This window comes from Oratosquilla oratoria, chromosome 9 (genome assembly GCF_046742065.1).
Source record: "Oratosquilla oratoria isolate Oo_2021 chromosome 9, ASM4674206v1, whole genome shotgun sequence".
In the NCBI taxonomy this organism is placed as follows: domain Eukaryota; kingdom Metazoa; phylum Arthropoda; class Malacostraca; order Stomatopoda; family Squillidae; genus Oratosquilla; species Oratosquilla oratoria.
This window is the reverse complement of record NC_134785.1, coordinates 50,655,056-50,665,055: the sequence shown is the minus strand read 5'-3', so window position 1 is coordinate 50,665,055 and position 10,000 is coordinate 50,655,056. Positions and strand designations below refer to the sequence as shown.

The window sequence follows — 10,000 nt, the reverse complement described above, 5'->3', positions numbered from 1 at the left end:
CACTAACATTTTATCACCAGCATCATCGTAAGTTATAAAAAACATTACAAGATGATCACACTAATGTTAGTAGCACATTAACATGCTGTAAGATCGCCTGATCCCTTATTCATTTTTTTTATAAACCCTGTCAGATCATTCAGTCTAACTACTAATACTCTCTACCTAAGGAAAGAAAAAGGTGTGTGTGTGTGTGTGTGTGTGTGTGTGTGTGTGTGTGTGTGTGTGTGTGTGTGTGTGTGCGTGTGTGCATGTTTATACATACATACATACGTACATCGATTTAACCTTACATGTATTTTACCTTACGTTGATTTGAATCAACAGAGCAGTATGTTTTAATCTTTTATTTTCTCGTCGTAAGATTCACTTTGTCGTGAAAATCTTCGTTCTACATTGGTTGGATACAGTCACGCATTATTTCTGTTGGGCTGGAGTCTCATCTTCACTCAAAAAAAAAAAAAAAAAAAAAAAAAAAAAAAAAAAAAAAAAAAAAAAAAAAAAAAAAAAAAAAAATCCTTAATATTTTTTTGTATTACCTCCATGATCCCACTTCCCCCAAGGCTAGAAGCGCTGGTTAATCCCTACTCCTCCTTCAGGCATGCGCGCCCTGAAAGCTGTCTTGGCGGCGGCCGGAAGGCTGAGGTCGTCCTTATCTGAGGCACGCGAGGTCGACGTGGTCCTCAGGGCTCTTCGGGAGGTCAACCAGCCCAAGATGGTGGAGGAGGACGCTGAGAGCTTCGAGGAGATCCTGAGGGACTTCTTCCCGGATCCGCCCCCGACGCCTCGTCCTCCTAACCCCGCTCTCCAGGCCAAGGTGGAGAAGGTGAGCTCCGTCAGTCTCCTCTCTGAGCCTCTGAAGGTGTTGTCTTGTCTATATACTAATAAAAGAATTCCTCTTGATATCGATATAAATCGGACCGGAAACCGGAAATCCCTCAAGGGGACACGTCCCTTCCGGTACCTGATTGGCTGAAGGAGTGGTGACGTGACGGCAATGGAGACGACTGATTGGCCGAGAGAGGTGATGTGACGACAACGGAGACGATTGATTGGTTAAAGGCGCCTGCGTGCAAAGCGAGCCCCCGCGTAGTGGGGTCGGGCGCAGCCCGTTGCTCATCTAGTTAAGAAGAAAAAATATCTAGATATTCCTTATTTACTCATTTATCTGTTCATTATGTTAGATTTCATCCGGTTAATGTCACTTATTTTCTTGGTTGTTTTATGTGAATTTATCTTATTTTGTCTTTTTCTTTATTTGGTCTTATGCCTGTTGATTCAGTTTATTTAATTTTGTTTTGTTTTATATCTTTTTTACATTATTTTATCTTTGTATATTCCACATTACAAAGAAATATATCATAGAAACAGAAAAATAATGAACATAGGAACACAGAACCGGGGACTTGCAAACCACCGCTCCGGTAAGAAGCTTTACGACCTTCTCCTTCACCCTCTCCTCTTTCTCCTCCTTCACTTCCTCCTCCTCCTCCTTACAAGGTGTGCGAAGCAAACGGACTTCTCCCGACGGCGGAGTTCCTGCAGAAGGTGATCCAGCTGAACGAGATTCTTCAGGAGCGGCACGGCGTGATTGTTGTCGGCGGTGCGTGTGTCGGAAAGTCCACAGTCATCAAGGTGAGTTTCATTTTGTTTCATTTTATTTTATCTTATTTTATCTTGTTTATTTTTTATTGTGGGTGGGTAGTATCTTTTGCGGGTTCTCTTCAGGTCCCTTTCATTAAAGATCCAAAAATCACCTCTGAGTTGCTAGCAGAGGGTATTTTCTTTAAGACCCTTACAACAGTAACGCATAAGTATGGGGTACACGGGGAAATACGTTCAGAACCTCCGTGGTGTGGTACGGCATTCAGGAAATCGTTGGTTAAATTTCTCTTCTTATCTCGTTCAGGTTTTGGCCGACGCTTTATCACTCAAAGACGACGACGAAGGCGACGACGAAGGCGATGCGTCTCCGTCGGCGGCACCAGTCACCCTTGAGGTCTTCAACCCCAAGACCCTGACGCAGGCACAGCTCCTTGGGGCCCTTGACCCCCTGACGAGGGACTGGACCGATGGATGCGTGGCCTCCGTCGTCAGGTAGGGAGAGTCTTAGTATTTCGCAGGCGGTAACCCGCGCTTCTATCCCTCGGGAGATATTAGGAACTCAAAGTGATCTGCGTTTTCTTTTGAGTAGGACTTAGTCTCCAATTATGGACGAACACTGCGTGACACAGGTCTGTAGGGATGTCTCTAAAGTTCTCAGAATAAAGGAGAGATATGGTACCAAAATAAAATGTCAACAATATCTGGTCGATTAAGACGACACTATCGCGGTAGTTTTCTTAGTCATCTGGTGCCTTTGGTTAAGTTACGTTAGGTGTCGCCAAGTAGTCGCCAGCATTTGTAGACTACCGCCGTACCGACGGCGATATAGATCGAAAATGGCGTATTGTTGACATAGCAACAGCTATATTGTTGTCTTCATCGGCTATACATTCGTTTTGATTATCCGATGTTTTAATCAAAATGATAATGTATCCTTTAAGGATCCACAGTAAGCACTTTCTTAATTTATTCATGAACTATAATAGACTTTCGGGTTTTATATAATTTTGACTTTCAGGGTAGTTCAGTAGAAAGTGTAGCGAGGGGCTACGGAGAGAAGGAAAGAAGTTTAGTGAGTTCATGTCCTCTATTCGGGTGGGTCAGAACTGAACTAATTTACACATGACCGAAGCCATATATATATATATATGTATATATATATATATATATATATATATATATATATATATATATATACCGCATGGCCAAGCACCCATGGTGCGTAATTATCCATAGCTATATTGGACTGAATCAGCCTCGGGTTGCAGACAAGGCAGGTGTGCGCGTCACGTCGCGGCAACATGGTCAGTACAATGCGCGCCCCCATGAGTACGCCACGTGGTATCTACAGAACCTTAACACCTCGCTCTCTCCCTCTCCAGAAATGCTCACACTTCGTCGAGTAGGACCTGGCTGGTCCTTGATGGCCCCGCCGATGCCTCATGGGTGGAGGACCTCAACACGGCCCTCGACGACTCTAAGAGACTCTGCCTCTCCTCAGGCGAGACCATCCCGCTCCCGAAGTCGATGGCGCTACTCTTCGAAGTCCTCGATCTGGCACAGGTGAGCAAGGGAGTTTCTGAACAGGGGAGTTTAGGAGTGCCGGTGTCTACACTCTTCACATGATGGGACACTTTATATGATGTATTCTGGCTAATTAGACAGCCATTTAGAGGACGGTTGTATGAAATGTGGCGTTTGTCTCCCCAAGACTAATATTGTAAATTATCTTGCACAAAGTGGTGAGGAGCCTACGCTAGGAGGCGCTGAGCAACTGCTGCCCAAGCCTTCACCTTTGCCCTATACGCTTCGGGGAATATTGGGGGAGGTAGTAATCGCTACTAGGAGTCGGAGAGGAGAGTGGGATTCGAACCCATAACTAAATAAATACGAGACCAGCAGGCTTTTGATGACGCCTTCAGCGTACACTTGCAAAAGGGGAATAACGTACATTATCCAGGGTTAATTTTGACATTTAATCAAATGTTTCCAGGCGTTCCTTGAGGTCAGAAAGCTCCTTCAGACCGTATGAATATGTGACTAATAAGATTTTTTGGTTATCTATGTGAGACACAGACAAACAACCACATACAACGTCTGAATTTATGTACAATGTCCTCTCGGTTCCCCAAATTCTTTGATTTTCTTTTTCATGTCACCCCTCAGTCACACTTCCAAAATTTCCTCTCTGAACCCAGGTTAAAAACCCCTAGCTTAATCCATAGGCGTCAGGGATCCTTCTATGTCTATTCAGGTTCTTGCCAAGTGGTTTTCTCTGGCTAAGGAACCATCGTTGTCTAAGAGTTAACGAAATTCAATGAGTACCCGGGTCATCGCGAACTTCGCCCTTAGACGTCTTGTGTCCGTTGGCAGGCTTCCCCGGCCACCGTCTCCCGCTGCGGGATTCTCTACCTCGAAGACGTTCCCAGCACCTTCTGGCCCGCCCTACTCCACGCCCACCTCCACGAGTACTCCCTCCTCCACGCCCACGAGGACCCCGGGCAGGCGCCGCCCGTGGAGGTGAACCCGAGCACGCCTGCCGTCTACTGGTGGTGGCCGGAACACGCTCGCCTCTTGCCGGAAATGGCCCATTGGCTTCTCCCACCGACACTCACGTTCCTGCAGAAGAACTGCTCCTACCTGCTCCCCGTCACCGTCGTCGGACTCGTAAGGTGGGCCTCTCCGATTCTGGCTTGTTCTTGTCTGTTGTTGTCAACCGAAGACTGTTCCCGACCTTTTCTTCCTATTACTAAAACCCGGTGACGTGTGTAGTTTTACCTTCTCTTCCTACCACTGCAAACCAGTGACAAAGAAACTGTTCCACACTAACAGCACACAGAGCGTTCCAAAGTTTCTTCTTTGAGAACTCAGCAGGAAAACCTGAGGTGTTTTAATGTAGATGAAGGAAGCCTTTTTGAGAAAAGAGAGAGTTCATGAGTAGTATGCGGGAGATTGACGCAGGGAAAATGTTTAGACGAAGGCTTTCTTTCATCGACGTTGAGAGCGGACTGATTATTATATGTTTGTGGTCAAATGCCCTGTATACATTATTGCTGCCTCTCAAGAAAAAAAAAAAAAAAGTAGCGTTAGAGTGTGCAGCTACAAGAGAATTTCATAAATTGTGCTCTCTCTCTCTCTCTCTCTCTCTCTCTCCATCTATCTATATCTATCTCTTTCTCTCTATCAGACATCGAACTCTATATCTCTCTCGGACATCGAACTCTCTCTATCAGTCATTGAACTCCCTCTCTCTCTCTCAGACATCGAACTCTCTCTCAGACATCGAACTTTCTCTCTCAGACATCGTACTCTCTCTCTCTCTCTCTCTCTCTCTCTCTGAGACTCCGAATTCTGGTTGCTCTCCCACGCAGGACCGTCTTCCCCTTGACCCACGCCATTCTGGACGAGGTGCACAAGGACGCAGGCATCCCGCAGAAGGAGAAGGCCAAGCAGGGGGTCGTTTGGTCCATGGCCGCCTTCTTCTTCGCCGTCGTGTGGGCCCTGGCGGGGGCCCTCGATGCCAGCTCCAAGGAAAAGTTCTCAGAGTTCTTCAAGAAGCTTGTAACAGGTTCATTTCGGGATGTGTTGTCTGACTTTTGATCAGTGCGAATGCTAGGTCTCATGTTTGTGTGAGTTTGTGTGTTGTGTGTGTGTGTGTGTGTATGTGTGTGTGTGTGTGTGTTTATGTATGTATGTACGTGTGTGTGCGTGTGTGTGTGAATCATACACAACAAAGGGAATCCAGTATCATATTTGTATCTTACCACCAAGACTGTTTCGTTCGTCTAGTGTGTCGCTTTATGTCTTTAGGCCCCCGTTGATAAGAGAACAAGGACACTGTATGACTTTTGCATGCCGCCATTTTGTTCTTACAAAATGGCGCCGTAGATTACAAGGACCAAAACGTCGTAGGGGTTCCAGTGACGTAATTTTCTTTCAAAGAAAACGGAAACTTCATCCAATGCTCTTGTTACTCAGCTTTCGGTTCTTAAGTAGCCCAAAAGGTCTCCTGTCGGCATGTTCCGCCTTTGTAATTCTTTGTAATCCTTTGTAAGAAGGACGACCTGCCGAAGGCGCCTGAAAGGATCTTCTTCGCCTTTAACGCCGACGATGTTGCAGGTCATCAACCACAGCACGAGACGCCGGAGGCCATAGGGCAAGTGTCGTGTCCGTTTCCCTCCGAGAGCTGCGTCTTCGACGTCATGTTTGACCCTAAACAACGCTCCTACTGGCGCTTCTGGGCCGACGCCACTAAGAACGCCAACCTTCCGGATACGACAGACATTGCGTCGCTTCTTGTGCCCACGGCTGACACCATCAGGTGAGTTGTTGCAGACAAGGAGGAAAGAGAGAGAGAGAGAGAGAGAGAGAGTGGCCTCGTTAACATTGACCACATACAAACATTGGTTTTAAGTGGTTCACTTTTACAAATCTTAGTCGAACTTAACACTCCATCAGAGGAGGCAAACTAAATATGGTCCGTCAGCTATTAGATCCCAGTAGTGGCATCATTTTTTTTTTTTTTTTAAAGGGTTTGTTGCAGGCATGCATGAATTCTTAATTTCGATAATATATATCAACTGACGTGGAAACTAATGTACCTTTGATCAATTCCCATTCTCCACCTTAATGAAACGTTGACCCCAATATGTCATCATCACCATCATTATCATCATTGCTATAAACATAATCATTAATGTCATTAAGACCCTCTTCCAACCTGGCAGGGTACAGCACCTGCTCTCCTTGTACGGCCGCGCCGGTGTCGGGGTCCTTGTGGGCAGCGAAGGAGGCAGCGGGCGACGAGTCACCATCAGACACCAGATGGATCAATTGTCCCGCGAGAACTTCGAGACAGTTTCTCTCAGTATCACTCCCGCTACAAGGTCACAACACGTGCAGGTGTGGAAAGAGAAAGAGAGAGAGAGAGAGAGAGAGAGCAGAAATTTACACTAGTCTTCAATTATATACATAAACTCTTTCAATCCTCTTAATATTTTTCTTTTCGTCATTCTTTGTCTTTTGAAGATCCTTTGAAGCTTCTGTCATTAACCTTCCTTCTTTTCTTTAAATCTCTGCAATTATCTCATTTTTCCTCGTGTCTTATCTATTCTAATCTCTGTTTTTTTTTCTATGAACAGTTATCAACATTTATGTTATTTTTCACTTTACATACAAGTGTGTTTGTGTGTGTGTGTTTATGAATTGATATAGAATAATATCTTTATGTAAATTTTTGAACAAGCGTACAAACACACACACACACACACACACACACACACACACACACACACACACACACACACACACACACACACACACACACACACACACGTGTTGTTTTCGTTTTTTTTTTCAAAACGCGATCCTAAGAAAGGTAATCTGTTTAGATTTTCTGTATTTCTTGTCTAGCTTAGTCTAAAAGCTATATATTGGCGAGGATAGTGGCGTCCAAGCTGATTTGTGTGATATGCATGACCTAAATAGTAATTCAATTAATAGCAAAAAGATAACACTACAAACATTATTGTCAGAAATCAGTGTTGCATACCTCCCATCTAATTGTCAATACTTCCTTACTCTTCATTACTACACCTTGTCTATTCATTTATATTTGTTTATCATCTGTTGACGCCGTTTTCCCACAACCTAGTCAGTGGTTCTAGACCGCTTAGAGCTTCGGTCGTCTGGCCGATGGGGTGCGAAGGGGGAAGGAAGACGGTTCGTCGTCTTCGTGGACGATCTCCACCTGGCTGACTCCGACCCATTCATGGCTCGCCCGGTCTTCGAAGTCCTCAGAGAGGCGCTGCAGAGGAAGGAATGGTAAGACATGACGTCATCACGCTTTAGTGAGAGAATGGGAATGAGGGAGACGTTGGACAGGGGAGTGGGGAGTAAGGTGTTGTGTGTCTGTGTGTGAGAAAGATACAAAGATATACATACAGAGAGAGAGAGATAGATAGAGAGAGAGAGATAGGGGGAGAGGAGTGAGAAAGCAAGACAGACCGATATCCTGCCAAGAACTACTCCGAACTCCACCCATTGTCTTCTAAGCTTCCTCTTCTTTCTTCATGTTACAGGATAGGAGTGGACACCATCGTTCGCTTTCCTCTTGAAGACATCAACTGGATCGTTGGGGCATCCCTGGGGCCGCGGGTGCGCGGGGGAAGAAAGCGCGGGAAAGGGAGGAGAGCGAGTGAAAATGTGAAGAGGGGGTATGGTGGAGATGGGGGAGAAAGGAGCTTGCTGGACTGTCGGTGCGTGTCCTGCTTTTCCGCAGTTGTAACACACCCGATCTCAGACGACCTAGTGGCCGGGATCTTCACGGCGCAAGTCAACACCTTCCTCAGGGTGAGTTCTTCGTCTGTTGTCTCACATTTTTCATTCAACATCTTGCTCGTTTCCGGTCTTTGGTCGTTTGCAGTTCTTGTAGGAAAAAAAAAATCCAAGTAGAAGACGCGGATCACTCAATTCTTGTGAAAGTTAATCGCAATCCTGGTGGCTACATTTTATTATTATTATTATTATTATTATTATTATTATTATTATTATTATTATTATTATTATTATTATTATTATTATTATTATTATTATTATTATTGTTATTGTTGTTGTTGTTATTATTATTATCATTATTATTATTATTTAATTTTGCTAGCGCGGCAAAATGGCGTCGGTCCTTTCATTTCTTATTTTACTATGGTGACTAATCTTTCCGGAGAGATATGACACCCTTTAAAGGTTCTATTATGGCAAGCTCCAGGCAATTTCATTCACGTCAGGGAACTGTTTCATATAAGACAACCTGCTTCTTTAGTGTCTGACAGGAAAAATACCTCCATCATCTCATTGTTTTCAGCTCTTATTGTCCTGTTTCGTCATTGTGCTCCCTGGAGCTCATTCTGAAGATTTTTTTTTTTTCTTATCAAATGAGATATTTTATTTTCTCTCCCTTTGTGCAGGGATCAAAGGTTAATTCGATGGATAATGCAGTCTTCTTCACATGTATTCTCGTACTTATGCATTGCTGTTGTTTAGCTTGCTGGAGACAACTTCAACACTGAATAAAATCCTCAGGTATCCAGTAATTACCACTAGTGTTTGGTCCCCTCTTTTGAAACTTTATAGCCCTCTCCCTGTCCCCCAAAGGATCTTTTGTTGGATCCAGGTTGAGAACCCCTGGAGCCTAACCTAACCTAACCAGGTTGAGAACCCCTGCCATCAAGCATAAATCCTTATCCTTCTACTATTCTCTCTCTCTCTCTCTCTCTCCCTCTCTCTCTCTCTCTCTCTCTCTCTCTCTCTCTCTCTCTCTCTCTCTCTCTCTCTCTCTCTCTCTCCTTTTATTTTATCTCCTTTTCGCTCTCGTTCTTCGTCTCCAGTCAGGTGGTTTCGTTCCGGACATCTTCACCGTGGTCGGGGGGATCGTCTCTGGCACCCTGGAGGCACTTAGCTACGCGCGAGACGCCTTCCAGCCCACTCCAGCACAGTGCCACTACCTGTTTGACCTCAACACCGCTGCCCGGGTCATCCACGCCCTCGCGAGGGGGAAAAAGGACACCGTGGAGACCAAACGTCACTTCGTCAGGTTGTTGTCCTTTCCCGTACTTGCACACGCACACACGTGCATTATAGCAATATAAAATATTCCATAACTAGTTCAAACCGGGATTCGTGTTCGAACATTTTGGTGATGCCGTTATCATAGAAAGAGTCGAAAGCGTTGGGGATGGAGTGTTTAAAGAATGTGCACACGAGGAAAAGATAGAATAGAGACATACCGAGGGTGATAGAAAAGGAGTTAGTGTAAGGAAAAGGAAATGGATATTTACTGTAGAGGCTAGATTAAATGGTGTTGAATAATAATACTCAACTCCCGTCCACGTGAGGTTACAGTGTCCGCAGACACGACAGAGAATATTGTTCTCGGTGATGCGCTCAACCCCTTTGTTTGTAGAGGAAAACCCAGCAAAGTGTTCTTTGTGTCTGTCTTCTGCAGGTGAAGGTGGTAGGTCCTTCTGGGTCCTTCACCGAGCAAATATTTAATATTTTCTTTTGTCTGTAAATACTGTAGGGTGATGGCGTGGACGATGTTTTAGATGACACATTGTAAAGTATTACTCAAAGTTTTAGAGCAGTGTATCTCAACCTTTTAATCCTTGTCGAAGTCATTCATAAACTTAACAAAGCCATCAGCTCTAATCAACATTATCATGGGCTCTAACTGTCCAGTTACGTACTGCTATTTCTATGACAACATTATAAATGCAAAGAATTTCTACTTCTAAAGATTATTTGATCCAAAATAATGTCTACTTGTGTTCAACTTTTCCTCATAAATTTTGACAATTTCCACGGGTAATTTTTGTGGTTGGACTTATATTTTGTTGGCGGG

General features: G+C 44.5%; 1 pseudogene; it reads left to right on the top strand.

Annotated features, from left to right (window-relative positions):
• Nucleotides 1–10,000, top strand: part of LOC143028070 (dynein axonemal heavy chain 7-like) — a 72,063-nt pseudogene that overhangs the window by 29,951 nt on the left and 32,112 nt on the right.